Below are 24,194 nucleotides of genomic sequence, written 5' to 3'. Positions count from 1 at the left end.
CCTGGTGGGGCAGGCTGAGTCTGGTCGGATTCCCTCTCTGCTTCTCTCGCTAGATGTGGAGAAGGCATTCGACAGGATGCTGTTACGATCGTGTGGGCAGGCAAAGCACGGGATCCACACGATCGTGACCAAAGGGGATGCACACGGGTATCACCAGGGTCACACAGGACTCACACCGGTTTCAGGCAACTGACCCTGTGCTACAAGGAGGAATGAGAGTGACCCTACCTGAGCGGGGACATTGCCCCAATAAGGGCAGCCCAGCGGTCTTCGGATCTAGGCCCTAGCTGATCCTAGGAGCCACGCACCAGAACAGGATGCATTCACATGCCACATGACAGACCCAGAATACACTGCATACAACATGCAACCACTAGTAACAGATTGGAAGCTGAATATAAATACCATGTATTGGTTGACATTTTGTACAAGATGTTGAAAGCTAGCAGGCCACTTCACGGCTCCTGGTTATACTGCTAGTCCCTACACTAACCAGGAGTCCAGCAGAACCGGACAGAGTTTACACAGCACGCTGCAACAGGACATTACACAGATTGCAGGTCACACAGCACGCTGACACAAAACTGAATTTAAACGTACAAACGGACATAAACCAGATCACACTGCAAACCTCACCAGACAAGCATTCATGACTACTCACCTGAGGGGCCATGCAGTGACTGACCAGGGGCTGGGTTTATATGGGAGCACAGATGCAGAAGATTGGCTAGCAGAAAGTACCATACCCAGCCAGCTCAATCATTAACCCAGAGAGTGCTGTGCTGCTGGAATCACAATAGTACAACATGTCTCAGCAGCACACGTAACAGTACCTGCCCTTTAAAAAGGGGGCCTCTGGACGCTTTAAGAATAACCAAAAAAAATTATGCAACTCCTCCAAACTGCGCACGTGTACAGGATTTATCTATAAAGGACCTGACACCAAGGCAAAGATGACAAAATGGGAGAGAGTAAGGGAATAACTAAGCAGGACCACTGCGCCTTATACCAAAAGGCCACCAAACAGTAGCCTGCATAGAATATGCACAATCCAGAGGGAAAGATGGCTACCCTCCCTACTGACATAGCGTGAACAGGACTTATCACTACGGGCCTGATGCGGATGCCAGCCTGTCAGCAGGAGAAGGAAGTACACCCTGGTACCTCCCGCACAGGGGTCTACAACAAATTACGTCCGCAGGGCGCACCTCGCCAAAAAACGGACACCGGAACAGGAATGCAAACTGAGATGGAACTCAGACACAACATGCATGCCACCAAAGTTGTATGGAGCCACCACACCCACCGTACAAGGGGAAGGACCGCCAGAACACCTATCTGGCCTATAACAAAAATCGTGGCCGGCATCACCAGCTCACACCACGCACACAAAATCAGATGTTCAGAGGCCGCACCTGCCAAGGGAAAGGAGAAACCTGCAAGTGGCTACACTTGCGCGGTCACCGTACCACACACTACTGAGTGCACCACCCCAGAACGCCAGGAGGGGAAGGAACAGCAGGTGTCCAAACCATCTGCGGGGAAATACGAGGAAACTTGCTCCAACAACCGTATGCAACAGACACTACAACACAGTGTGTCTAACATACATATGAACACCAACATCCTCAGAACAGGACTATCCACACCTGATGTCCGTCCACCTGCACAGACACTGGACTAGTCACTGTTCGCACACACAACATCCTTAGAACATGACTATCCACACCTGATGTCTGGCCACCTGCCCAGACACTGGACCAGTCACAGTTCACACACAACATATAACATACCAACATATAACATACTCATCACCTGAACATAATGCACACCTGAACATAATGCACCCCCTTTTGTAAGTGGGGGGGGCATTATGTTACGATCGTGTGGGCAGGCAAAGCACGGGACCCACACGATCGTGACCAAAGGGGACGCACAGGGTCACACAGGACTCACGCCGGTTTCAGGCAACTGACCCTGTGCTACAAGGAGGAATGAGAGTGACCCTACCTGAGCGGGGACATTGCCCCAATAAGGGCAGCCCAGCGGTCTTCGGATCTAGGCCCTGAACAGGATGCATTCACATGCCACATGACAGACCCAGAATATACTGCATACAACATGCAACCACTAGTAACAGATTGGAAGCTGAATATAAATACCAGGTATTGATTGACATTTTGTACAAGATGTTGAAAGCTAGCAGGCCACTTCAAGGCTCCTGGTTATACTGCTAGTCCCTACACTAACCAGGAGTTCAGCAGAACCGGACAGAGTTCACCACACGCTGCAACAGGACATTACACAGATTGCAGGTCACACAGCACGCTGACATAAAACTGAATTTAAACGTACAAACGGACATAAACCAGATCACACTGCAAACCTCACCAGACAAGCATTCATGACTACTCACCTGATGGGCAATGCAGTGACTGACCAGGGGCTGGGTTTATATGGGAGCACAGATCCAAGGGATTGGCTAGCAGAAAGTACCACACCCAGCCAGCTCAATCATTAACCCTGAGAGTGTTGTGCTGCTGGAATCACAATAGTACAACATGTCTCAGCAGCACACGTAACAGATGCATTGGGGATATCTGAAAGCCACTTTAGAGAAATTTGGGTTCAAGGGAAATTTTTAATCAGCTACAATGTCCCTTTACTCCTCTCCTAACGCCTTTGTTTACTCGTCAAGCTTCAGGTCTAAAACTTTCCTAATTAGTAATGGCACCAGGCAGGTGTTTTGCCATCTCGAAAGACAACAAAGTCGAATATGGTTTTAAAGAAGGACAAGTGGGTTAATATATAGCAATTTATTAAACTGACAATAATTAAACAAATTTAAGAATAATAGGTGATATTGATTACAATTGTATAATGATTCTCCTAGACAAAGGTTAATTATATAACTCACCAAATGATAGAATTTACCTTACAAGAAACTACACTTGAATATACTCACAACATACAAACTGTATTTGTCTATTGTGCATCAGCTGGAGAAAGTAACAGCAAAAACGAAATCAATCCTCATCAGTAGGAGCCTTCCTTCATCATCATCTGTCTATCACTGGAGAGTTGGCAGTGAAAGGTAGAGAGAAACTCCTGGAGATTTAAACTGTGCGGGTATGCCTGAACTTGTGTCCAAACAAAAACCTCTAACTTCATGCCACCAGACCAACTGCTTATATACTATGAAAAGTAGCTTAATCAGCTAGTCTGACCTAAGCTTGCATATTTGCTTTAAAAAGAACAAAGTGTTATCAACCTGAGACCCCCCTGAAGTGGCCAGCCTTATTGATGAAAGATTCAGAATCAACAAGACTCAATTCCCTAGACAAGGATGATGATATAACAGGATTAACAGACTCAACAGATTCATGGGGATTAGAGATGAGCGAGCACCAAAATGCTCAAGTCGAGCTTTTCGTAATGCTCAAGAGTTCGTTTCGAGTAACGAACCCCATTGAAGTCAATGGGAGACTTGAGCATTTTTCAAGGTAACCCATGCTCTGCGTAGGGGAGGGTGTGTGATTCACCTGAAAACATCAGAAAGTGATGGAAACACCACAGAAATGGATAGGGAACAGCAGGGGCAGCATGCATGGATGCAACTGAGGCTCCCATGTCACACTATTAAGCCAAATTGAAATTGTGGGCAAGAGCCTAATGGTCACCCCCCTAACAATTTAGTTGGGCCAGACCATAATCAGCAAGGCACACGCACTGGCACTTCTTAGCTAAGCACCACACTAGGGGCAACGAAGGCCAATCACCACCTGCGGGTGACACCACTGCCTCTTCTCCTGTGTTAAATGCTGGCATTGCTGTCCAATCCCCCCAGGACACAGGCACGAGCCTGCGTCCACAGCGTACTGATATTTTTCCAGTGCAGGTCCAGCTGTCCCCATTCCAGACGGGGTAAGGCGCACCCGTTCGCCTACTTCGCCGACGGGAGCACGGCGACACCGTAGGCCGGTCGTTCCAGCTCCTGACGTCTGATGGACCGACACCGCCTTTGTCTGGGAGTACTGGGCGAGAGCTGGCGGTCTTGATCTATTTTCTGGGAAGCGCTGAGAAGAATTGGGGACGCGCACACTCGATTCAACGCACCACAGTCACCCCGCTGCCGCCTCCCTTTGGGGCAGAGCAACAGAGTCCCGGAGTCCCCACTCTGCCTGTCTGGCCGCAGTAGCTGGCGCGTGACCATCCGACCCGGGCACCCCCTTCGAGCGGCTGGGGAAACAACGACGCCTCTGCTGGTTGAGGAAGCGTGCAAAGAAGAAAAGAAAATGAAAAAAATTGCCTAGCACCCCATGGTAGGGCCAAACATCTGTGCTCCAGGGGATGCCCAAAAACGTAGCGGCAGAGGCCGAATTCGATGGAGCGTCCCCGGCCACGAGGCGAGGCAAAGAGAATGTCAGAGAAACAGCATAAGGAAAATCCTGGGTGGTCCAGGCCAAGCGCCGGTTCCAGGAAGGCGGAAGGAGCAGGCCTGTCTCCCCTGATAGCACCGACGGCGGTAAAATAAGACCTCGCAAAACCTCAGGATGAACACGTTGTCAGGGCTAATGGGAAAGAGCTCTGGTCTTTGACACGTTTTCTCAAAGTGCTGAGAAGGAGCGGGAACGCACTCAATCACCTCACCGCAGCCTCCCCTCTGCTTCTTCCCTTGGGAATTGCTGATAAATTAATGAATGATCATAATTCCAATCCCATGTCACGTACGTCACAAAATTTCATGAGCCACAAACGTCGGCATAAAGGGGACTCAGATGCCAGTACTTCTACACATCTCCACAATTCAACAACAAATTCTAAAACAAGATTTTTTTTACCCAGAGTGCAGGTAAACCCCTGAAAGATGTGTTTACCAAGAGTATAGGTGCACCCTTGGGAGATTTGTTTACCAAGAGTGCAGGTAAAAACCTGAAAGATTTTTTGAATGACAGCTCGTACTTGCCTAATGGGATTCAGGTGGCGGTCCACCGACAGGCAAGCTATCGCTTGTCCCAGCCCCTGCCTCTCCCCAAGGGGCTTGTTAAACAGTGCCCCAGGGAAAGACAGCATGTACTGTAAAGAAATTAATGGCCAAAGATGGACACCGTGCTGGGATACGTTTCCGTGTGCTTCATAGCTGACAAATCGCAGACAAATTAATGTATGATTGTAAGTGCCATCCCATGCCACCTCCGTCGCAACATTTCATTAGCCACAAATGCCAGCATAGGGGGGACTCAGAGGCCTGTACTTCTACATTTTTAATAAAGGAAAAAACCTTTTTAAAAAGAAGAAATTTTTTGTTACTAAGATTGCCGGTGAGAACCTGAAAGATTTTTTGAGTGAGAGTGCAGGATATTTGTTTACCAGGAGTATAGGTAAACCCCTGAAACATTTGTGTACCAAGAGTATAGGTGAACCCCTGAAACATTTGTGTACCAAGAGTATAGGCAAACCCCTGAAACATTTGTTTACCCAGAGTATAGGCGAACCCCTGAAAAATGTGTGTACCAAGAGTATAAGCAATCTCTTGAAACATTTGTTTAACAAGAGTATAGGTGAACCCCTGAACAATTTGTGTACCAAGAGTATAGGCAAACCACTGAAACATTTGTTTACCAAGAGTATAGTCGAACCCCAGAAAAATGTGTGTACCCAGAGTAAAGGCGAACCCCTGAAAGATATGTGTACCAAGAGTATAGGTGTACCCCTGTAAGATTTGTGTACCAAGAGTGCAGGTGTACCCCCGAAAGATTTGTTTACCCAGAGTGCAGGTGAACTCCTGAAATATTTTTTTACATAGAGCTCGTACTTGCTTAATGGGATCTTGCCTCTCCCCGAGGGGCTTCTTAACCACTGCCCCAGGGAAAGACAGCATGTACTATGAAAAAATTAGAGTGGCCAAACCAGGACAATTTATTCTGTTTTGGTGTCAGATAGCTGGATACTGCGCTGGGATACATTTGTGGAGTCTGTGGACGTATGAAGCTGGAACCAGCACGCTTGCTGGACTCTAGTGGTGAACCTCTCCACAATTGGGGGCAAGAACCTGGAGGCAGCCCTCTGAAAAAAATTGTTTTTACAGAGCCTTTAGACCCTCTGAAAAATAGGCTTTTAAGCGTGCTGGCATGCTGTTTTAGGAGGAGGAGAAGGAGGAGGAGGAGGAGGAAGATCAGAGAAGGATAGACCAAGCTACTTCTACCTTTTTTGGGGGTGATAGTGGGTGCATGGTCCTCCAGTTCCAGCTTAAAGATACTTAATGTTACGCTGCTTTCCACCGGTGGAGAAGAGGAGTCTGGGGAAATCCAGGCTTTGTTCATCTTAATAAGTGTAAGCCTGTTGGCGCTGTCAGTTGACAGGTGGGTACGCTTATCCGTGATCATCCCCCCAGCAGTGCTAAACACCCTCTCTGATAACACGCTAGTGGCAGGGTAGGCCAGCACCTCCAAGGTGTACGGCGCAAGCTCGTGCCATGTGTCCAGCTTTGACACCCAATAGTTGTATGGAGCAGAGGGATAACGGAGGACATTGGTACGGTCAGCTATGTACTCCCTCGCCATCTTTTTACACTGTTCCCTCCTACTCAGCCTAGACTGGGGAGTGGTGACACCGTCTGGCTGGGGTGCCATAAAACTGGCAAAGGCCTTGGAGAGTGCTCCCCCTGCCTGCACTGGTCATGCTGCCTGTTCTCCCCTGCTAGTTGGCCCACTGAACTACGTCCTCTACTGGTAGCGTTGTCAGATGGGAACTTTAGTATCAGCTTTTCCACCAGGGCCTTGTGGTACTGCATCACTTTCGTACTCCTTTCCTCTCCAGGAATAAGAGTGGAAAGGTCCTCCTTATACTGTGGGTCAAGAAGGGTGAACACCCAGTAATCCGTATTGGCCAGAATGCGTTTAACATGAAGTCAGCCATGTGTCAAAGTACGCAACACATCACTGTCCTCACTAGGAGGATAACTCTGTCTCCTCCTCATCCTCTTCTGCCCATACACGCTGAACAGATTGAAGGATGTAGCATGGGTACCCTCTGCAGCGTGGGCAGCAGTCTCTTCCCCTTCCTCCTCTTTCTCCAATACGCGCTGAGAAACAGACCTGAGGGTAGTCTGGCTATCAAGCGACGTATTGTTATACCCCATCTCCTGTTCTATCCACAAAGCATTGGCCTTAATGCTTAGCAGCGACCTTCTCAGCAGGCAAAGCAGCGGGATGGTTACACTGATAATGGCCGCATCGACGCTCACCATTTGTGTTGACTCCTCAAAGTTTCCTAACACCTGACAGATGTCAGACAACCATGCCCACTCCTCTGTGAAGAACTGCGGAGGCTGACTACCACTCGGCCATGTTGCAGCTGGTATTCAACAATGGCTCTACACTGCTCATAAACCCTGGCCAACATGTGCAACGTTGAATTACAGTCGGTGTACTGGCATCTGGAAGTGATGTTGCAGTGTCCTGAGGGTGGCAGCATCTGTGGTGGAACTTTCTGAAAGTTGCACACACGCGACGCACCTTGCTGAGAAGCTCAGACACATTGGGGTAGTTTTTAAGAAAGCGCTGAACCACCAGATTGAACATGTGGGCTAGGATGGCACGTGTATTTGTTTGCCAAGTTGCAGAGCTTCCACCAGGTCACGCCCATTGCCACACACGACCATGCCTGCTTGGAGGTTCAGCGGCGAAAGCCACAGATCTGTCTGCTCCATCAAACACTGTAACAGCTCTTGGGCAGCTCTTGTCACCTAAGCTCAGGAGTTTCATCACGGCGTGTTGACGCTTCCCCGCGGCAGTGCTGCAGCGCCTCGAGCTACCGACTGAAGGCAACGTGCTCACAGATGGTAATTGAGAGGTGGAGGAGGAGGGGGCATAATAAGCCGGAGAAACCATGACCGAGGTAGAACCCGCAATCCTCGATGTTGGTAGCACGTGAGCGGACACAGGCTCAGACTTGGTCCCAGACTCTACCAGGTTAACCCAATGTGCCATCAGGGAGATGCAGTGTCCCTGCCTGCCAGCACTTGCCCACGTGTCGTTGGTTAAGTGGACCTTCCCAGGAACCGCATTGGTGAGGGCACGGTTGATGTTCTGTGACACATGCTGGTGTAGGGCGGGGACGGCGCAGGCTCAGCAGTTTGGAGATGTGCACGTTTAGCAATTGTGCATGTGGGTGGGTGGCTGCGTATTTGCACTTGCGCTCTAATGTTTGTGTTATGGACAGCTGAATGCTGCGCTGGGACACATTGGTGGAGGCAGTGGAGGACCGCGGAGGTGAAGGGGTGGGTGCAGGCCGGGAAACGCTTGTGCCTGCATTCTGGGAGGGGGATTGCATCTCAGTGCCAGCATGTGACACAGGGGAAGAGGCAGTGGTGTGACCCGTAGGCGATGAATGGCCTTCATGCCACCTCGTCGGGTGCTTGGCTATCATATGCATGCGCATGAGGGTGGTGGTCAGGCTGGTAGTGGTGGTTCCCTTGCTGATCTTGGTGCGGCACAGGTTGCACACCACTGTTTGTCGGTCATCCGCGCTCTCATTAAAAAACCTCCAGATCTTCGAACACCTAGCCATCTGCACGGGAGCTTGCTGCGAGGAAGTAGACACTGTAATCTGCGTTCAGTCTTGTTAGATAGTGTGGATCGGCATGACGCACACAGGGGTATTTGGCATACGCTTTAAGCCAAAGAAAAATTAGAAAATGAAAAATGAGAGGGGTTTTGTTACTTCCTATCTAGTCTGTATACACCACTAGCAGTATACTGCATAAAACCGATAACAGTATGCAGTATACAGCCAGGATGCTTGTGAATACTTTGTGTGCACTACTGGTCCCAGCCAGCCAAACTGCTGATGCACAAAGTTGAGTTGTAGTCCTAAAAAGGACTGTTGGGTTCTTGGAAAAAGGTTCCCTGCCTAAACGCTTCTTTAACCTACACTACCACTCTCCCTCATTCACAGCAGCTTTGTCTCTCAGCTAATCCAGCCTGCGTATGAGGCGAGCATCAGGTGACCTGAGTTTTTATTCTCGTAGGTCACCTGATCCGGACAGCTAGTCACTGCTATAGACGTGCACAGGGTTGGCACGTCATAGCAGGGAGTTGCCAAAGCCTTCCCTGCATGTTTATTAGCTAAAAAAAGCCGCTAAACATGTGGGGAGGAGAGGGTGAAATTTTCTCGAGCGCCGTGTAGTGCTCACTCGAGTAACGATTACCTTCGAGTATGCTCATGCTCGAACAAGCATCAAGCTCAGATGAGCATGCTCGCTCATCTCTAATGGGGATACAATGTATATGGACAGAGTTTAAATAAATCTATACAAAAGGAATTGTACTTAATGCAATTAACATTGTTCTGGTAATTGTAGTTAATACAATTAACATTGTTCTGGATAACCAAGAACAATATACGTATGTTAGACCTCTATCTTATACAAAGAATTAACAAGTTGCATACAAACATTTCACAGTTACATCAAAGCTTAACCACATCCTACACCAAAAAGGTTTAAAGTCCACATGAATGTTCATAGCTATTTGTATTTAGGATACAAAATGAAGGGCAAGGGAACAAAAATAGCCATCCATATAGGCTTGCATTATAATAAGATACAAAATGGAGGATAAAGGAACATAAATAGCTATTTTTATAAGCTTGCATTACAGCAGGGCTGCCCAATGTCCCCATTAATATTTGCTCTACTATTGGAGCCCTTCATGGAGCATATTAGATTATTCCCAGATGTGCATGGAATCCAATTCGGTACTGGAGAACACAAAATAGATCTTTATGCAGATTATGTCATCCTAGGCCTTTTGGACTCAACTCTTTCCTTGCTGGCAGTAATCACCATAATTTATAGGTTCTCTGCTGTCTCTTGCTACAAAATCAATAACTCCAAATCCCAAATCCTCAATATAGGTGTCAAAAAGTCTGTAGTCAGCCTGCTGTAGGTCCTTGAAAGCTAATTCCCCCTTCTCTTGGTCAGAGTCCACAATCGATTTCTTGGGTATCAAGCTAACCAAAAAAGCAGAAGATTTACTCACAGTTAACTTCTTGCCACTCATCGCTATGGTGAAGAATCTCCTTCAAACATATGACCTTCCCTTCATATCGTGGTTCCGGAGGAAAAACATACTGAAAGCTTACATACTTCCCATAATCCACTATAAGATCCGTATGCTCCCCATCCATCTCCCAATGAGTTTATTTAAAGCTCTTCGCTCAGCTTTTTCTGGCTATCTCTGGAGACAGAGGAGACCGAGACTGGCCTATAGTTTAATGGTGAGGAGAGGCGCAGACCATAGAATTGACTTGCCTTGCATACATGATTTTTATTTAGCTTCTCATTTTAGCTATTGGATGGAGCTAGGCAAGCCTATTAGGGACCACCTCATACATCTATTGGCTGAAGGATCATATGGAATGACCCTGCTAGAAGACCTTTGGTTTCAAAGTAAAAATAATTACAGATCAAGGAGTTTCAATCCTCTTCTTAGGGGCCCCTGCAAGACCTGGGACAGTTTGAGGGAAACCCTGGCACTTAGACCTTCTCCGGTCACTCTGCTGCATGCATTATATAAACTCCTGGGCTCGCCCTCGGATCCATGTATGGCCAGTCTTTGGAGGAAACTCGCAGACAGAAACATTGACAACCTGCAGACTCTGGTTCATAAGAGTCCTTTAGGTATCTGCAAACTGTTCTCCCCAACCAGACCCTTCCATTTTGCAGACAGCTCATGTCGTCAGAATGTTTGGGGACTTCCTCGGCCTATATAAATCTACTAGACTCCTGACTCCCTTTGAAAGAGCTCTGGGTGTTGACAAACCTTTTTCTAGGAAAATTGCATATGTACGCAAATGTTTCATTTTTCCCCGGGTGTTCTCTAAACCTGTTTTTCTCATTTCATGGGAAAAAGAGCTGTGGGTATCTCTTTAAATGAGTGATACCAAACTTATTTTGAAAACAGCATTTAGACTGTCCCCCTGCATTCTGGCACAGGAGAGCCACTACAAACTCCTGGTGTGATGATATAGAACACCTCCGTGGCTATTTGTAAGTTGGCCTCTTATGGAGGGTGCTGGAGGTGTGGTGCAAGAAGGGGCTACTATATAATCTTTGGTGGGAATGCCTGGTTGTGGTTCCCTACTGGAATGTCATCAGAGAGTTTTTGAGGAAGCTCTCTCAGAACCTAACTATCAAACCTGAAATGATTTTTCTATGTAAGCCCTCTGCATTTTTCCATCCTTATAAGCACAAGTTGGTGGCTTTCTTGCTAGATGCGGCAAAAGCTTTCATTCCGCTGCTCTGGCGTCAGAAGGAGCCTCCCTCTTTGGCTCATAGAAAAAGTCGACCTTATATTTAATCTGTAAGAGCTTTCTAGTTGATCTAAGGGCACCCATGACATCTTCCTGCAGATTTGGGGCCCATGGCATAAATTGAGGGATGAGATCCCCTAACATCATTACTAGCTGCCCAAGTATTTACCGGGGTGAGAGATTGTTTTTGTTCTAGATGTAGCCTCAGCCCCGCCTGAGTTGACCTTGGGAGGGGGGGCTCTTGTCAGCCTTTTACCGGCTGCGGTTTCTCCCTCGGATCTCGTGGAGTGTTGGATGGGATGGCAACCTAGTGTGCCTTGGGAGGGTCTTTTACATCCCTACCCTCCCACCCCCCCCACCTGTCTACCCCCTTCTTTCCTTATGTCTCCCCTCTTTGTTTCATTCACCTAGTTCCTGTTTAGTGTTATTATTGGTTTCTATCTTAATTCCTCCACTAGAGATCATTTGAGATATTGTGATGTAGTCTTTATGTAAATGCCCTTTTTAGCGTGCCAGATGTAGGTCTAAATGATTATTGGACTTAATGCTGTCAGTCAGATCTCTGTGCTAAGGATTGTTGCATTTTTGTAAACTGTAAAAACTGCTTAAAAATTTGATTTAAAAAAAAGTCTGTATTCTCTTCTCTCGTAAGAAGATTCAAATTCTGTTGGACTTCAGAGTCCCTCTCCTACTTAGACATACACTTAGCCTCTCCCTCACCCAGACTCTTTGACCATAATTTTAACCCCTTCTGTTCTCTATCAAAGGGGAACTAAATAAATTAAAGACATTTGGAATATCCTGGCTGGGCAGAATTTCAGTAATCAAAATGATAATTCTCCCCAAAACTCCTCGAAACGTCCCTATTTACCTACCAAACCCCTATTTTTAAGATATCCAATCCTTCTTTCCTTTATTTAGGGGAAAAAGAAAGGATATTCTCTATATACATAAGAAGAATAGAGCCACCATACTGGACTAACTCAGATTCTCCTGGTTAAATGATATCTCAAAAGAATGGGTCTCCATTGAAAACCATAGACTGGACAACAAACCCTAAGATATCACCTTCTGGCCCAACTGTTCTTTAACTATAAGACCCTCTTTACCTCAGCAAACGTTTTGGTGGCAAATGTTTAGACCACTGTGGTCATTAAGATAAAATTAATTACTTTCCCACCCCACAAAACGGTTGTAACTATGCTTGTAGTTGCCATTTAGACTTTATCTCTCTACAGCTGGAAACTGTGGGAGGAAGGGTGCCTTCTAACATTTCCAGATCTGGTTAATAAATTTAATATTCCTAAAACATATTTTTTCAAACATTTACAAATCACTCACCTACTAAGATTATTTCCCCCTCCTATGAGAATTAGCGTGCCCTCTAAACTGGATGCTTAGCTCACATCATTACAAGGCTCAACATAGGTCTATCTACTTGCTATGCTATATTAAACCAACCTCAAACTAACCCTATGGAAATTATTAACAAAAAAGGGGAAGGGGATTTAAAGATATGAATTTCCGATGATCATTGTTATGAGGCATACTCCATAATTAACTCTCTTTCTAAATATGCTAACCATTTTGAAAATTCCTGTAAAATATTATATAGATGGTACCTAACCCCTTCATTATTAAACAAATGATCTCCTCGTTTCTCCAATTGTTGTTGGAGATGTGGAACGATGGACAGATCACTACTTTGGTGGGGCTGCCCATACATCTCAGGTCTCTGGGGTCAGGTTTTTTAGATCATAACAAACTTTAGTGGCATTCAGTTTGCTCTTAAAGGGGTTGTCCCGCGAAAGCAAGTGGGGGTATACACTTCTGTATGGCCATATTAATGCACTTTGTAATGTACATTGTGCATTAATTATGAGCCATACAGAAGTTATTCACTTACCTGTTGCTGGCGTCCCCGTCTCCATGGAGCCGTCTAATCTTCAGCGTCTAATCGCCCGATTAGACGCGCTTGCGCAGTCCTGTCTTCTGTCTTCTGAATGGGGCCGCTCGTGCCAGAGAGCGGCTCCTCGTAGCTCCGCCCCGTCACGTGTGCCGATTCCAGCCAATCAGGAGGTTGGAATCGGCAATGGACCGCACAGAAAACCTGCGGTCCACCGAGGGTGAAGATCCCGGCGGCCATCTTCACAAGGTAAGTAAGAAGTCACCGGAGCGCGGGGATTCGGGTAAGTACTACCCAGTTTTTTTTTTTTATCCCTGTCTCACGCCGAACGGGGGGGGGGGGGGGCTATTGAAAAAAAAAAAAAACCCGTTTCGGCGCGGGACAACCCCTTTAATTCCACTCTGGCAGTATTAAATGTAGATGCAGATCAAATCTCTGTCACTCTGTGCACTCTGATTTTGCACATTCTGGTTGCATGTAGATCGCATATTGCTCAATGCTTGCATAGTAACTCCATGTCCTCCATTTCTGACATAATGAACTCCATTTCAGTTAACAACAACTGCTGGTATGAGAGCATGCACTCTAGTGTCTTTAACAGAAAGGAAAGGTTCAGGTGGGATTGGATGACCTGGCTCCACAGTTCTTATTGTTGTTTTCCTAATTTGATAACTTAATAAGTGCTTTCTTTTAAACACAAAGTGTGATGTTTTCTTGGCTAAGTATACCTAACTCTCAGATTAGTTTTTATGTTCACTATATAACGCTTCAACCCATACTGTTGCTTAGAATTGTACCGTTTCGGTGTTACATGTTTGAGAAAGGCGTTGTGTAACACCGAAATGCGTTGCATAAATAAAAGTATTTAAACAATATATAGACCTTTGGAAGAGTCACTGAGACAGATACGTCCTTACTCTTATAGAGTCTTCACTGTGAAGGACTTTTAGGTGATACTATATTCTATTTATTAAATAACTTTTAATAGTTCAATACTAGAGATGAGCGAACGTACTCGTCCGAGCTTGATATTCGTGCGAATATTAGGGTGTTCGGGATGCTCGTTACTCGTAACGAGTACCACGCGGTGTTCCGGTTACTTTCAGTTTCCTCTCTGAGACGTTAGCGCGCTTTTTTGGCCAATTGAAAGACAGGGAAGGCATTACAACTTCCCCCTGTGACGTTCAAGCCCTTTACCACCCCCCTGCTGTGAGTGGCTGGGGCGATCAGATGTCACCCGAGTATAAAAGTCGGCCCCTCCCGCGGCTCGCCACACATGCCTTGTGAGTTAGCTGAGGGACAGTGGTATCGTGCTGGAGCTGCTGTAGGGAGAGCGTTAGGAGTTAGTGTAGGCTTCAAGAAACCCAACGGTCCTTCTCAGGGCCACATCTAATAGTGTGCAGTACTGTGTTAGCACTGTATTTTTTTTTTTTTTTTTTCAAAATTGGATTTGCAGAGCATTGCGCCCTGCAATAGGGACAGAAGTGATGGTTAGGCAGGGAGAGTGTTAGCAGTGAGTGTAGGCTTCAAGAACCCCAATGGTCCTTTCTAGGGCCACATCTATCCGTGTGCAGTACTGTCCAGGCTGCTGTTAGCAGTGTTGCATTTTTTTTTTTTTCTCAAAACCGGCTGTGCAGACCATTGCACCCGGCATTAATACTACAGGGATAGAATTGTGTAGGCAGGGCCAGAAGACATACATTATTCATTGAATAGACGCAGTGTGGCTTGTCCTTTGAAAAACAAGGGAAAAAATTGTATTTTGCCTGCCTCTGACAGTCCTCAGGGCTCTGGGTACGTGTGTGCTGCGTGCAGAACGTTAAAAAAAATCAGACGCAGCCAGCTACGTTTTACTGCAGGCTTGCGCCAATTTTTTTCCTGCATGGGAAATCCCTGATCTGCTGGAGCCAATAACTTTGCATCACTGCAGTTCTCTGACACATTTGCAGGGCCACAACACAGTTATTAAACTTAGTAGTATTCATTGAATACACGCAGTGTGGCTTGTCCTTTGAAAAACAAGGGAAAAAATTGTATTTTGGCTGCAGGCTTGCGCCACTTTCTTTCCTGCCTGGGAAATCAAATCACTGGAAATACACCATGCTGAGGGGTAGGGGTAGGCCTATAGGACGTGGACGCGGGCGAGGACGCGGAGGCCCAAGTCAGGGTGTGGGCACAGGCCGAGCCAGTGTGGTGGCCAGCGGTAGAGGCAGGGCCAGACCGAATAATCCACCAACTGTTTCCCAAAGCGCCCCCTCGCGCCATGCCACCCTGCACAGGTCAAGGTGCTCTACGGTGTGGCAGTTTTTCACAGAGACGCCTGACGACCGACGAACAGTGGTGTGCAAACTTTATCGCGCCAAGATCAGCTGGGGAGGCACCACCAACAGCATGCGCAGGCATATGATGGCCAAGCACCCCACAAGGTTGGACGATGCCCGTTCACCGCCTCCGGTTTGCACCACTGCCTCTCCCCCTGTGCCCCAACCTGCCACTGAGATCCAACCCCCCTCTGAGGACACAGGCACTACCGTCTCCTGGCCTGCACCCACACCCTCACCTCCGCTGTCCTCGGCCCCATCCAGCAATGTCTCTCAGCGTAGCGTCCAGACGTCGCTAGCGCCACAGTTTGAGCGCAAGCGCAAGTACGACGCCACGCACCCGCACGCTCAAGCGTTAAACGTGCACATTGCAAAATTGATCAGCCTAGAGATGCTGCCGTATAGGCTTGTGGAAACGGAGGCTTTCAAAAGCATGATGGCGGCGGCGGCCCCGCGCTACTCAGTTCCCAGTCGCCACTACTTTTCCCGATGTGCCGTCCCAGGCCTGCACGACCACGTCTCCCGCAACATTGTACGCGCCCTCACCAACGCGGTTACTGCCAAGGTCCACTTAACAACAGACACGTGGACAAGCACAGACGGGCAGGGCCACTATATCTCCCTGACGGCACATTGGGTGAATTTAGTGGAGGCTGGGACAGAGTCAGAGCCTGGGACCGCTCACGTCCTACCCACCCCCAGAATTGCGGGCCACAGCTCGGTGGTGGTATCTGCGGCGGTGTATGCTTCCTCCACTAAAGCACCTTCCTCCTCCTCCTCCTCCAACGCAACCTCTGTCTCGCAATCAAGATGTGTCAGCAGCACGTCGCCAGCAGTCGGTGTAACGCGGCGTGGCAGCACAGCGGTGGGCAAGCGTCAGCAGGCCGTGCTGAAACTACTCAGCTTAGGAGAGAAGAGGCACACGGCCCACGAACTGCTGCAGGGTCTGACAGAGCAGACCGACCGCTGGCTTGCGCCGCTGAGCCTCCAACCGGGCATGGTCGTGTGTGACAACGGCCGTAAGCTGGTGGCGGCTCTGCAGCTCGGCAGCCTCACGCACGTGCCATGCCTGGCCCATGTGTTTAATTTGGTGGTTCAGCGCTTTCTGAAAAGCTACCCCCACGTGTCATACCTGCTCGGAAAGGTGCGCCAGCTCTGCGCACATTTCCGCAAATCCCACACGCACGCTGCCACCCTGCGGACACTGCAACATCGGTTTAATCTGCCAGTGCACCGACTGCTGTGCGACGTGCCCACACAGTGGAACTCTACGCTCCACATGTTGGCCAGACTCTATGAGCAGCGTAAAGCTATAGTGGAATACCAACTCCAACTTGCGCGGCGCAGTGTGAGTCAGCCTCCTCAATTATTTACAGAAGAGTGGCCCTGGTTGGCAGCCATCTGCCAGGTCCTTGGAAAATTTGAGGAGTCTACCCAGGTGGTGAGCGGCGATGCTGCAATCATTAGCGTCACCATTCCTCTGCTATGCATCTTGAGAAGTTCCCTGCAAAGCATAAAGGCAGACGCTTTGCGCTCGGAAACAGAGCCGGGGGAAGACAGTATGTCGCTGGATAGTCAGAGCACCCTCCTGTCTATATCTCAGCGCGTTCAGGAGGAGGAGGAGGAGCATGAGGAGGATGAGGAGGAGGGGGAAGAGACAGCTTGGCCCACTGCTGACGGTACCCATGCTGCTTGCCTGTCATCCTTTCAGCGTGTATGGGCTGATGAGGAGGAAGAGGAGGAGGAGGAGGATCCTGAAAGTGATCTTCCTAGTGAAGACAGCCATGTGTTGCGTACAGGTACCCTGGCACACATGGCTGACTTCATGTTAGGATGCCTTTCTCGTGACCCTCGCGTTACACGCATTCTGGCCACTACAGATTACTGGGTGTACACACTGCTCGACCCACGGTGTAAGGAGAGCCTTTGCACTCTCATTCCCGAAGAGGAAAGGGGTTCAAGAATGATGCAATACCACAGGGCGCTGGTGGACAAACTGATGGTAAACTTCCCATCCGACAGCGCTAGTGGCAGAAGGCGCAGTTCCGAGGGCCAGGTAGCAGGGGAGGCGCAGAGATCATGCAGCATGTACAGCGCAGGCAGGGGAACATTCTCCAAGGCCTTTGCCAGCTTTATGGCTCCCCAGCAAGACTGTGTCACCGCTCCCCAGTCACGGCTGAGTCGGCGGGAGCACTGTAAAAGGATGGTGAGGGAGTACGTAGCCGATCGCACGACCGTCCTCCGTGACGCCTCTGCCCCCTACAACTACTGGGTGTCGAAGCTGGACACGTGGCCTGAACTCGCGCTGTATGCCCTGGAGGTGCTTGCTTGTCCTGCGGCTAGCGTCTTGTCAGAGAGTGTGTTTAGTGTGGCTGGGGGAATCATCACGGATAAGCGTACCCACCTGTCAACCGACAGTGCCGACAGGCTTACACTCATCAAGATGAACAAAGCCTGGATTTCCCCAGACTTCTCTTCTGCACCAGCGGACAGCAGCGATACCTAAGCAATACGTATTATGCACCCGCGGATGGAAGCATCGTTCTCTCTCACCATCCAAAACGGGGACATTTCTGCTTCATCAATCTGTGTATAATATTCCTCCTCCTCCTCCTGCTCCTCCTCCTGAAACCTCACGTAATCACGCCGAACGGGCAATTTTTCTTAGGGCCACAAGGCTCAATCATATAATTTTTCTAAACAATTTTTATACGTTTCAATGCTCTTAAAAGCGTTGAAACTTTAACTTGAACCAATTTTTCGTTAAACTGGGCTGCCTCCAGGCCTAGTTACCACTTAAGCCACATTAACCAAAGCGATTAATAGGTTTCACCTGCCCTCTTGGTTGGGCATGGGCAATTTTTCTGAGGTACATTAGTACTGTTGGTACACCAATTCTTGGGGGCCCTCGCCTACAGTGTAATCCAATTAATTTTTTGCCCACCTGCATTACAGCTGACGTTACATCAGCTGTGTTGGGCACTGCAATGGGATATATTTATGTACCGCCGGTGGGTTCCAGGGAGCCACCCATGCCGTGGGTCCACACGGAGTTGTAACTACATGTGTCCACTTCTAAAGAGCCCCAGTCTGACTGGGGCATGCAGTGTGGGCCGAAGCCCACCTGCATTAAACATGACATTACCTCAGCTGTGATGGGCAATGCAATGGGATATATTTATGTACCGCCGGTGGCTTCCTGGCACCCACCAATGCTGTGGGTCCACACGGAGTTGTAACTGCATGTGTCCACTTGTAAAGAACCCCAGTCTGACTGGGGCATGCAGTGTGGGCCGAAGCCCACCTGCATTAAGCACGACATTACTACCTCAGCTGTGTTGGGCAATGCAATGGGATATTTTTGTGTATCGCTGGTGGGTTCCAGGGAGCCACCCATGCTGTAGGTGCACACGGAGTTTAACCTACATGTGTCCACTTGTAAAGAACCCCAGTCTTACTGGGGCATGCAGTGTGGGCCGAAGCCCACCTGCATTAAGCACGACATTACCTCAGCTGTGATCGGCAATGCAATGGGATATATTTATGTACCGCCGGTGGCTTCCTGGCACCCACCCATGCTGTGGGTCCACACGGAGTTGTAACTGCATGTGTCCACTTGTAAAGAACCCCAGTCTGACTGGGGCATGCAGTGTGGGCCGAAGCCCACCTGCATTAAGCACGACATTACTACCTCAGCTGTGTTGGGCAATGCAATGGGATATTTTTGTGTATCGCTGGTGGGTTCCAGGGAGCCACCCATGCTGTAGGTGCACACGGAGTTTAACCTACATGTGTCCACTTGTAAAGAACCCCAGTCTTACTGGGGCATGCAGTGTGGGCCGAAGCCCACCTGCATTAAGCACGACATTACTACCTCAGCTGTGTTGGGCAATGCAATGGGATATTTCTATGTACCGCCGGTGGCTTCCTGGCACCCACCCATGCTGTGGGTCCACAGGGAATTATAAATACATCTGTTTCCACTTGTAAAGAACCCCAGTCTGACTGGGGCATGCAGTGTGGGCCGAAGCCCACCTGCATTAAGCACGACATTACTACCTCAGCTGTGTTGGGCAATGCAATGGGATTGTTACGGCACTCTGCCCCCCGAGCGCCAGTTGGGGTGCCCTGATCTCCCGCACCCCCACTGTCCCTGCCTACTTGCCTCGGCCCTGGCTAACCCCAGGCGGACAACTGGACGACGGTCCCTGCCCTGGCTAGGGACCTGGCGACTGACAAGCAGGAACCTACCTAATGGGGGGAACAGAGTGCCAACAGAGGAGGCAGATGAATCAGACCAACAAAACTGACAAGGCTGGAGATGGAACTCACAGGCAAACTGGCAGGGTGCTGGATAGCAACTAGTGCTGACTGGGCCAGACTAGATTAGAGGCAAACAGAACCAACTAAAACAGACTGAGTAACAGGGGACCAGAGGGAGCTGACCGACAACTAGGGACTGACTGAGGGGAACCGCAGACAGACTGGCTAGGTGCATGCAGAACCAATAACTGGCAATGAGCTCAGTTCACTGCCAGTCTTTTAACCACAAGGTTCCGCCCAGGGGCGGAGAGTGGGAGGAGGCAACTCCACCCACTGCTGTATAAGAAGCACAGAGGAGTGCGGGCGGCACCCTACGGGCGGGCACGCCCACGCCGCCGCCCACTGGCCAACCCAAGCTGCTGGGATGACCTCGACACAGGGCTCCAGGAGGCTGCTGGAGCCGACGCCGGAGCGACGCGCGCCGACCGCGGGACCCCATGCGGCACTGTATGGTAACAGGGATATTTCTATGTACCGCCGGTGGCTTCCTGGCACCCACCCATGCTGTGGGTCCACAGGGAATTATAAATGCATCTGTTTCCAATTGTAAAGAACCCCAGTCTCACTGGGGCATGCAGTGTGGGCCGAAGCCCACCTGCATTAAGCACGACATTACTACCTCAGCTGTGTTGGGCAATGCAATGGGATATTTCTATGTACCGCCGGTGGCTTCCTGGCACCCACCCATGCTGTGGGTCCACAGGGAATTTTAAATGCATCTGTTTCCACTTGTAAAGAACCTCAGTCTGACTGGGGCATGCAGTGTGGGCCGAAGCCCACCTGCATTAAGCACGACATTACTACCTCAGCTGTGTTGGGCAATGCAATGGGATATTTTTGTGTATCGCCGATGGGTTCCAGGGAGCCACCCATGCTGTCGGTCGACAGGGACTTCACAATAGGGAGTTGTACCTGCCTGTGTCTATGAATTAAAAAGCCCGTTCTGACTGGGGCATGCAGAGACACCTTGACAGAATGAATAGTGTGTGGCACATAGGTTCCCCATTGCTATGCCCACGTGTGCAGCTCCTGATGGCGGTGGCACAGGATTCTATTTCTCATTGCTTCTGTACAGCATTGTGGGCTATCGCCCCGCCCCTTTTAAAGAGGGTCGCTGCCTAGCCGTGCCAACCCTCTGCAGTGTGTGCCAGCGGTTCCTCCTCATGGCAGACGCACTTCTAAATAGACATGAGGGTGGTGTGGCATGAGGGCAGCTGAAGGCTGCGCAGGGACACTTTGGTGTGCGCTGTGGGGGGGGAGGGGGGGCGGTTGGGCAGCATGTAACCCAGGAGAAGTGGCAGTGGAGTGTCATGCAGGCAGTGATTGTGCTTTGTTGGAGGTAGTGTGGTGCTTAGCAAAGGTATGCCATGCTAATGAGGGCTTTTCAGAAGTAAAAGTTGTTTGGAGGGGGGGGGGGGGCACTCTTGCCGCTATTGTGGCTTAATAGTGGGACCTGTGAACTTGAGATGCAGCCCAACATGTAGCCCCTCGCCTGCCCTATCCGTTGCTGTGTCGTTCCCATCACTTTCTTGAATTGCCCAGATTTTCACACAAGGAAACCTTAGCGAGCATCGGCGAAATACAAAAATGCTCGGGTCGCCCATTGACTTCAATGGGGTTCGTTACTCGAAACGAACCCTCGAGCATCGCGAAAAGTTCGTCCCGAGTAACGAGCACCCGAGCATTTTGGTGCTCGCTCATCTCTATTCAATACTTAAAATTGGGCACCACCGAAACACCACACACATGAAATAATAATTACAATGACATAAACGGACGAAGAGATACAATTACCCCTGTTGCTCTAAGGTATGGATGATGTTTGTGCGTATCTATATATATAAAGACGAAAGCCCTCACTGACTCACTGATTGACTGACTCACTCACTCATTCACTCACTGACTGACTCGCCAAAAGTTCTCCAACTTCCCGATGTCGTAGAAACATGAAATTTGGCACACGCATAGATTATCTCCAAAATAGGGAAAGTAATTGGGTCCCAACTCGATTATTCAATTCTAGCGCAAAAGAATTGGCGTCAAAATTTTACGTACGTAATCTAAATCTGTCGCTTTCCAATGTCATAGAAACTTAAAATTTGGCCCGAGCATTGATTATGTCATAAATGGGAAAAGTTAATGGGTCCCAACTCGATTATTCAGTTCTATGCGCAAAAGAATTAGCGTCCAAATTTTACGTACGGAATCTATCTCACTTTCCGGTGTTATAGAAACGTGAAATTTGGCACGAGCATTGATTATGTCATAAATAGGAAACGCTAATGGGTCCCAACTCCATTATTCAATTCTATGCGCAAAAGAATTAGCGTCCAAATTTTTCGTACGGAATCTAATTTTCTCACTTCCCGATGTCATAGAAACAGGAAATTTGGCATGAGCATTGATTATGTCATAAATAGGAAAAGCTAATGGGTCCCAACTCGATTATTTAATTCTAGCGCAAAAGAATTGGCGTCGAAATTTTACGTGCGGAATGTAATTTTTTCACTTTCCGGTGTCATAGAAACGGGAAATTTGGCACGAGCATTGATTATGTCATAAATAGGAAATGCTAATGTGTCCCAACTCCATTATTCAATTCTATGCGCAAAAGAATTAGCGTCCAAATTTTACGTACGGAATCTAATTTTCTCACTTCCCGATGTCATAGAAACAGGAAATTTGGCATGAGCATTGATTATGTCATAAATAGGAAAAGTTAATGGGTCCCAATTCGATTATTTAATTCTATGTGCAAAAGAATTAGCGTCCAAATTTTACGTGCGGAATGCAATTTTTTCACTTTCCGGTGTCATAGAAACGGGAGATTTGGCACGAGCATTGATTATGTCATAAATAGGAAAAGCTAATGGGTCCCAACTCCATTATTCAATTCTATGCGCAAAAGAATTAGCGCCCAAATTTTTCGTACGGAATCTAATTTTCTCACTTCCCGATGTCATAGAAACAGGAAATTTGGCATGAGCATTGATTATGTCATAAATAGGAAAAGCTAATGGGTCCCAACTCGATTATTTAATTCTAGCGCAAAAGAATTGGCGTCGAAATTTTACGTGCGGAATGTAATTTTTTCACTTTCCGGTGTCATAGAAACGGGAAATTTGGCAGGAGCATTGATTATGTCATAAATAGGAAACGCTAATGGGTCCCAACTCCATTATTCAATTCTATGCGCAAAAGAATTAGCGCCCAAATTTTACGTACGGAATCTAATTTTCTCACTTCCCGATGTCATAGAAACAGGAAATTTGGCATGAGCATTGATTATGTCATAAATAGGAAAAGTTAATGTGTCCCAACTCGATTATTCAATTCTATGCGCAAAAGAATTAGCGTCCAAAATTTTACGTACGCAATCTAATTTTGTCACTTTCCGGTGTCATAGAAACGTGAAATTTGGCACGAGCATTGATTATGTCATAAATAGGAAAAGTTCATAGGTCCCAATTCGATTATTCAATTCTAGCGCAAAAGAATTGGCGTCGAAATTTTACGTGCGGAATGTAATTTTTTCACTTTCCGGTGTCATAGAAACGGGAAATTTGGCACGAGCATTGATTATGTCATAAATAGGAAATGCTAATGTGTCCCAACTCCATTATTCAATTCTATGCGCAAAAGAATTAGCGTCCAAATTTTACGTACGGAATCTAATTTTCTCACTTCCCGATGTCATAGAAACAGGAAATTTGGCATGAGCATTGATTATGTCATAAATAGGAAAAGTTAATGGGTCCCAATTCGATTATTTAATTCTATGTGCAAAAGAATTAGCGTCCAAATTTTACGTGCGGAATGCAATTTTTTCACTTTCCGGTGTCATAGAAACGGGAGATTTGGCACGAGCATTGATTATGTCATAAATAGGAAAAGCTAATGGGTCCCAACTCCATTATTCAATTCTAAGCGCAAAGGAATTGGCGTCGAAATTTTACGTACGGAATCTAATTTTCTCACTTTCCGGTGTCATAGAGACGTAAAATTTGGCAGGAGCATTGATTATGTCATAAATAGGAAACGCTAATAGGTCCCAATTGCATTATTCAATTCTATGCGCAAAAGAATTAGCGTCCAAATTTTACGTACATAATCTAAATCTCTCACTTCCCAATGTAATAGAAACATGAAATTTGGCACGGGCATTGATTATGTCATAAATAGGAAAAGTTAATGTGTGCCAACTCGATTATTCAATTCTATGCGCAAAAGAATTAGCGTCCAAAATTTTACGTACGGAATCTAATTTTCTCACTTTCCGCTGTCATAGAAACGTGAAATTTGGCAGGAGCATTGATTATGTCATAAAT

The sequence above is a fragment of the Eleutherodactylus coqui genome, chromosome 1 (genome assembly GCF_035609145.1).
Source record: "Eleutherodactylus coqui strain aEleCoq1 chromosome 1, aEleCoq1.hap1, whole genome shotgun sequence".
Lineage (NCBI taxonomy): Eukaryota > Metazoa > Chordata > Amphibia > Anura > Eleutherodactylidae > Eleutherodactylus > Eleutherodactylus coqui.
The sequence above is the reverse complement of the archived record's forward strand: the minus strand, read 5'-3'. Positions refer to the sequence as shown.